Source organism: Oryza brachyantha, chromosome 7, assembly GCF_000231095.2.
Source record: "Oryza brachyantha chromosome 7, ObraRS2, whole genome shotgun sequence".
Lineage (NCBI taxonomy): Eukaryota > Viridiplantae > Streptophyta > Magnoliopsida > Poales > Poaceae > Oryza > Oryza brachyantha.
Window position 1 is genome coordinate 2,944,366 of NC_023169.2, and position 7,733 is coordinate 2,952,098.

Below are 7,733 nucleotides of genomic sequence, written 5' to 3' on the forward strand. Positions count from 1 at the left end.
GGAGCTCCTCCAAATCAAATTGATGGTGACGGCGACGACACGCGGCCCGCAAGCTATCCTGCAGCTCTGGTAGCCATGGCACTGTGGAACCACATGCCACTGCCACAACTCCAAACGGTAACGGTAGACAATAACGCTTATTCGATCGGCAACTACGATATGCCCTTGATATGGGGATTATTTTGTCTTTTTTTCTTTTTTTCGTCAAAATAAGTTTATTTTAGATGAACACCAACAAGGGTAGGGATGAGAAAGAATCATAGGATCTGCGTTTTCTTTTTTTTTCTTTACGTGGGTAGATAAGATGGCGTGATTTAGGGTTTATTTTGACAGTTGCCTTCGTACTTTTTTAAATATATGGTATTTGTTTGTTTGTTCCTTATTTGGTAGGCATTTTCTTTTTTTTAATTATTTTTTTCCCTTTTTTACCATGCACGTGCGTGCATCCCTAGAGGCCTTTCGGTTTTGGTGGGCACTGGACAGTTGTTTTTTTTTTGGCCATGTGCAGTTATTTTCTTTTTGTGTGTCGTTCTTTTTCTGAGAGCACACGTGTCCTGCGTAGAAGGAGGGGAAGGAGGATGACTCTATTTTAAGTAGCAGAGATATAAAAACTTCACAAACTTAAAAACCTATGTTAACTTTTATAAGACCTGACCAGAAAATGAGAGTCACGTGACTTTTTTAAACCAGCATAATTGCATGCATGATTCTTAATATATTTTCTCCTAAGTAACTTTTGTCAAATACCATCCTCATTAATTAACTTAAGTAACCATTTACTCAAAATTCACTGATTTTGTAAATCTATATTCTTGATACCAAGTCCCCCTTGATCCTTCTGATGACAAATGACATCTTATTTAGACAAAACGTTATTTCTTCTTGTGGGTATCACTTTGCTAAAGAAAACATGTAACTTCGAAGGAGATCACAAACATAACAAGACTTGTTTCGAATGAGTTTATCAGCACCAATCTCCCTCGTATTGACAAATGTTTTCCTTTCCAACTACTTATATAACTTCCTTTTCAAATCTTTCCTCAATAACAATATAATTCTTATTTGAAATATTTTTAAATTGTATTGGAATACCCTAATATCTAAAACGAAAATTGCCAATTTGACATCCAAATAAATAAGAGTAAAATTGTTTATTTTCTTTAGCCTGGAAATTAATTTTAAGTCTGGAAAGCTTTTCAAAGACTGAAAGTAACAACCTCATATTCTTATCACTCTCTAAGTCATGCTCAATAAAGATTAGTGTATCATCAGCATACTATAAGATTGACGACCTATCATAAAAAAGATGAGGCAGAACTCCAATAATTTGGCCCTCTTATTTGGCATGATTGATAAGAACAGTTAACATATCAACAACTATGTTAAAAGGGATTGGTGATAATAAGTCACCTTGTCTCATACCCTTTTTGGTTTGAAGGTTAGAGCCAATCCGATCATTTACCGTAATGCCAACATGACCACCTTAGATTTAAAAAAAAGAATGAATCCATTGATACCATTTAGCTGAAAGGACTTTTATCCTCAAAGCATGTTGTACGAAAGGTCATTTAACTTTATCGTAAGCTTTCTCAAATTTAATCTTCAATGTAACTCCTACTAGTTTTTTTTTATATGCATTTTATGGACAGTCTCATGTAACATCATAACCCCTTCCATAATATTTATGCCAAGCATAAAAGCTGTTTGGGTTGGGTTAATGACTTTGCTATCAACACCCATAATGCTATTTATAGCCACCTTAGTAAAATTTTTAAAACTCACATTCAATAAACAAATTGGCATATATTGTTGTATCTTAAAAGCATCCTTACACTTGGGCAGAAGAATAATAGTACCAAAAATAAGTGAATACAAGGTCATGTCCCATTATGGAAAGCATTAAATAAATCATGTAATCACCCGACGCTTTGTTATATTCCATTTGAAATATTGTCTCATGTATATCATTTTCTATAATTTTTTCTATCGAAGACTAATTTTCCATCAAAGATACTTGAGAAACATCATCCTTTTAAGTATTCCCCACGTTTTATAGTGTAAGACTTTCTAGCCTTGTTTAAATTTATATGGATATTAATGAATCTAGACATATATATAAATTATATGCATTCATCATTGGATGAATTTATGTAAGGCTAAAATGTCTTACAATATGAAACGGACGTAGTATCATCTAACTTGAAAAAAACCTCTATAGGAGTGTACGTGGACCAAGGGACCTTTATAATAAGTGATATGCTTTTTGATATTTGCATCACCACTTATTACCTGGTCCTCGTGCTAAAGTTGAAATATTCTAGTTTCCCTAGTCTTCTCATTAGCCACTAGATAAAAATAAGTTGTATTACAACCTTCTAACAAATATTTATCTTAGAACGTTGATACTACTTTATCTCTTCTTGTCTTGACAAAAAAGCTAATCTATTATGCAGAAACTGTTTTCAAATTTAGCTCAGCTTGGGAAAGTAAAGCAATTTCAGCCTTCTTATCAAACAACTCTAACTTATCTAAAATCTGATTCTTTTCTTTTATAAAAGCACCACTTATGTTTTGCCCAAACTCTTAAAAATCATCTTAAAGAGCACACTTTATGTTGTCATCTCTCCATATGGTGTACCATCACATAGTGCATTATTTCAAACCTCCTTATTAACCATATCATAAAATCCATCCCGCAATAACCACCCAAGCTCAAATTTAAAGCTTTGTTGATTACAACACGATGATGATTCATTTGTAAATTCTAAAACCATTGCAAATTATTATTTTTTTCGGCAATATTAAGTGCAAACCTTCTGAGTCGTGGGATCATTCCATCCACTGGTTCAAAATGGAAGTTTTAATTCACTTTGTGATTTGCAATGCAACGCCCAACTCATGGTTCAAAATTGCCAACAGTGTCCTTCCCAAATCACCCCTAAACGTTAATCCATCGCACTCAAATCACGATCACAGAAACTCCATCACCGCACTTGATTCCGCAGCAGTCGCCGATAGGATAGACTCACCCCATCCATTGCTCCGATGCAGGGGCACAGTTAGGCCGCGTTCGACTGGTACAACAAGTTAACTTGAACCTTTCGTTTTCGGCGTGCACGTTTCCCAAACTACTAAATGGGATATTTTTTGTAAAAATTTTATATAGAAAAGTTATTTTAAAAATCATATTAATCTATTTTATATTTTTAATAATTAATAATGTACTAATCTATTACTATATTTTCCGTGCCGGGTAAATTAACTTGCCCACCTCCTTGCCAAACGCAGCCTTAGTAGTACACCTAATTTACTACTCCCTTCGATTGATTTCGTTTGATGTTTGACTTTTTTATTATAATGTTTAACCATTTGTCTTATTTAAAAATTATGAAAATATCATTTATTTTGCTTGTGTCTTACTTTATTATACAGAGAACTTTAAGCATAACTTGTTATTTTTCATATTTGTACTAAATTTTTGAATAAGACGAATGATCAACCGTTATAACCAAAAAATCAGACATCTTACGTTATGGAATAGAGTTAGTATGTTTTAAAAATTTTAATATATAATATCGACGTGTGACACATGACTACTTAGTGAAGATAATATCAATTAACTAAAAAACTCCTAGCTACGCGAAGATTCACGTGCCCCACCCACCATTCTTTGATCAGCTGCATCGGCGATGCTCTATTCCACTAGTCGACGTCGTCGAAGGGGAGGCGTCATGAGCAAAACTTATTAATTACTACACATAACATTTCGTGTCGGTTAAAAAATCACTAGTAATACATAAATTTCCATATTTGTCAGTTTTTAAAGTTGACGGCGAAAGACAGCGACTGTTTAGCACATCATATATGAAAGGTCAATTTTGACGACAGTACTTCGAGAAGTTGAAAATTGGCTTTGGATTTTTGCACTTAATTTGTTGCGGTCCAAGTACAGTAGAGGTTCAAAGAAGAGAAAGCGAAGGCGAAGCGAGATTGATAAAGATACCATGGAGGCATGGATTGGATACTAACGGCATATAAAAGTTGGAGAAATTTAGGTCAGTTTCTTGCTTAGATTTTTTTAACGAACGTAGTAATTGTTCTTGCTTAATTTTTCCCATCTTTTCGCTTTTGTATTTGCTTAAGCCAAAATTTAGATTTTATACCTTAAATTCGAAGTTGATTATGTGGTTTAATTTTCATCATAATTTATTTAAAAAATATTTTTTGTTTATAAATATATTATTTGATTTTTTTGAAAAAACAAACAATGACTAGGCGAGTATTTTAGGAGAGAATTATATAATCGTTTCAATGATACTCCGTACTTAATTATGCCAGTCCGATCACCAACATGATTCACTTACGTCTCTCCACTTTATTCAAAAAAAGTTACGTCTCTCCGCATGTTGGCAGATGCCTGCGTATTGTCTAATAAATTTAGTTATATAAATGTTCGACTCATAACCAAACTAAAATCACCCCTATCTTTTGGTTGTGGGCGAATTCTTATATGGTTATGGATTTTCACCTGATCCCTTATATGCCACCAATATTTACTACATCTCTTAGAATATTAGAATATTTGCTCTAACAAAGAGTCGAACTCACGACCTCAAATGCTACTAAGGCTTTATAGCCACTAGGCTATAAGCCCTTTCGCACCTTTGAGTTTTTATTTGAATCTCCCATGTGTCCATTCCATTAGTTGACCGCTAGTTAATGTAGAAATAACTTTATTGTCCTTAATCTAAAAACTAGAAATGTTTAATGTATAAATTATTTCAGTTGTGAAAACCAATAAGGGATAGATTACTAAATATTTGTCATAATTTTAAAAAAATGAAAGATAATTTAATCAAAAATTCAAAAAGATACACTAAAAAAATCAACATATGCAGTAAATTTGAAAATTACTTTTCAACGAATATGTAGCAAAAAAAGATTCATAGTAAAGAAACAAAGGGGATGCAATTATTTTAAAAAAATTAAAAACACATATGAAAATTTTGAATAAATTTCAACTCAAATTTGAACAATTTCATTCATCTTCCAAAAATTGAAACATAAATGGTGTATAGTTTTAGTTCTTAATTTTCTGGTGAATGTAATGTATGAATTTATCATACTATTTTTTAAAATAAAAAATTAGATTTGTTTTCCAACTTTGACATTAAATGATTCTATCCCTTTTATTTTAGTATAAGTTAATTTTTTTCACATGAAAAATTATAGAGTATGTAGCATATAAGAATGACAGATGGATAATATAGCCATTTAAGAAATATTTAACTGTCAACTGATGAATAACTGACGGAAATGGATACATAGAGGATTTGGATAAAAATCTGGGGCATGTAAGAGATTAGCTAAAATTCAGGGGTATATAAGGGATTGAGCAAATTTACATAGGTACATAGTGATATTTTATTTGGTTTTTGTCTATACTTATAAGCCAAAATTTAAATATTTAATCTTAAATTTGAAAGTTAATCTTGAGGTTTTTTATCATAGTTTGTTTTCCAGTCTTGACTTTTACACTTTTGTCATAAAATATTAGAGGATCTTCGTGATGGCCCTAATTGCTTTAACGCGGGGGCTCGAGCCCAGCCACCCGCATGTTAGATCCGTACATATCTTTTGTAGCAACTTTTTTTCTCTCGTCTACTCTATTTAAAAGTATTGCTGAGAATGGTATAAGGGACCATGCAGCTGCACGCCCAAATGGAGAGTTAAAAGAAGACATAAAATAGAGAGGGGGAGATCTGGGGAAGAGATCAGGCAAGAGTGAGGCCGCGTTCCATACAAAGTAAGAGGTGGGTTAGTTATCTAGTAAAAAAACATAGTAATAGACTAGTCTATAATTAATTAATTATTAAAAAAATATAAATAGATTAATATGATTATTTAAAACAATTCCTATAGATATTTTTATAAAATATACACCGTTCAGTACTTTGGAAAATATATACGTGGAAAACGAGGGAATCTTGGGGAAGAGGCGAACACGGCCTGAGAGTGAGCAAGAGATCAAACAATGACATACTCTGCCAGTATTTTAGGAGAGAATTATATTATCGTTTGGCACATCTTCTGCACGGTTCGATTAATTCAATAATACTTAGAGCATCTCCAACAACTCATCTAAATTTGGTTATCTATATATTCATTTGGATGATCATCTAAACTAGTTTCATCCTTCATATCTCTATATACTCCACCAGATCATCTATACATAACATCCTCTATATCTCTTTAGAGTATGGAGAGAGATTATCTAAATATGAAGGTTCTCTCCTAATATGGATGACATCTAAAAATAGATAATAGGATAGCCGTTCTATTGAAGCTCAATTTATAGTTTTTATCCTCTATTTTTAGGATAGATGATGGGATAGATTAGCTATTAGGGATACATCTTACGTCTGTCCACTTCATTCAAAAAACTTACGCCTCTCCACGTATTGGCAGATGCTTGCGTATTGTCTTATAATAAATCTAGTTACTATATAAAAGTTCGATTAATTTATAACCAAACTAAAATGACTTGTCCCACCAGCACTTATTTCTTTACGGATCCACACGGTAGAACTTACCGTAGTGGAAAATCACTAATATATATCTTGGTCGTACCGTGGGAAATGACTTGAGATATGAGAAAGTATTTCTATTAATTGGTTGGATATCTAGACATTTCTTGCATGTTAAGAGTTATTGAAAATTGAGAAATTTTGACGAGATATGTTAACATGAGATATATCATTTATGAACTTGCAAGTTCAAATTCAATCTCTACAAATTGTAACAAAAATATTAAATTTAACGTGCTACTAGTTTCGGGTTAATTTATTATTTTTGTTATAACTTATAGAAATCAAATTAAACATGCATGTTTGTTGAGTACGATATCTCACATTAATTTATCTTATTATTTTTTAAAAAATATAATTATTTAGATGATATGCAAGAAAGAGATGGGAAGGAAAATCCATCTTCTTGAGATGTTATTAAATTGTCCGGTTTGTAAAATTAATCATCCAACAAAATTTGGTTTTATTTATAGGTTGATTTTTTGTAAGAGAAGTTGTGGACTAACTGCGTTCATTTGGTGGTTACTTATTAGCGTACAAAACGTAGTAATAGATTACTACATGAGTAATTAATTATTAGTTATAAAAAATTAAAAAATAGATTAATATGATTTTTAAAGCAACTTTTCTATTAAAAAATTAAAAAAAACACGTTAAGCAGTTCGAGAAACGTGCACATGAAAAATCTGAGTTAGCAAGAAGGGGAGAAGAACTAGGCCTAAAAGCATCTCCAATAGTATCTTTATTTTTTGCTTTACATTTGTCTATTTGGCCAACTAACCGAAAAGATTTATCTTCATATTAACTAAACACACCAATAACATCTCTATTTACAACTCTTTAGATGTGTGGACCCATACATAGGGCCCACAATTAGCGAGACAATTTTAGATAACCAAATTTAGCAAGTGGAAAGAGCAGTTTGGCCAACCGGATAGTTACGCCATCCGGTTGGCAGTCCGCTGTAGCTTGAATTTTATCAAAATTATTAAATTTTGGCTTGGAGAGTCAGTAGTAACTGCGTTGGAGATGCTATAACTATAAGGGAGCAGCTGCATGCCCAAACTGAGTTAAAAGAAGACATAAAATAGAGAGGGAGAGATCAAGGGGAAGAGATCGAGCAAGAGTGAGAGTAAGCCGCCCGCC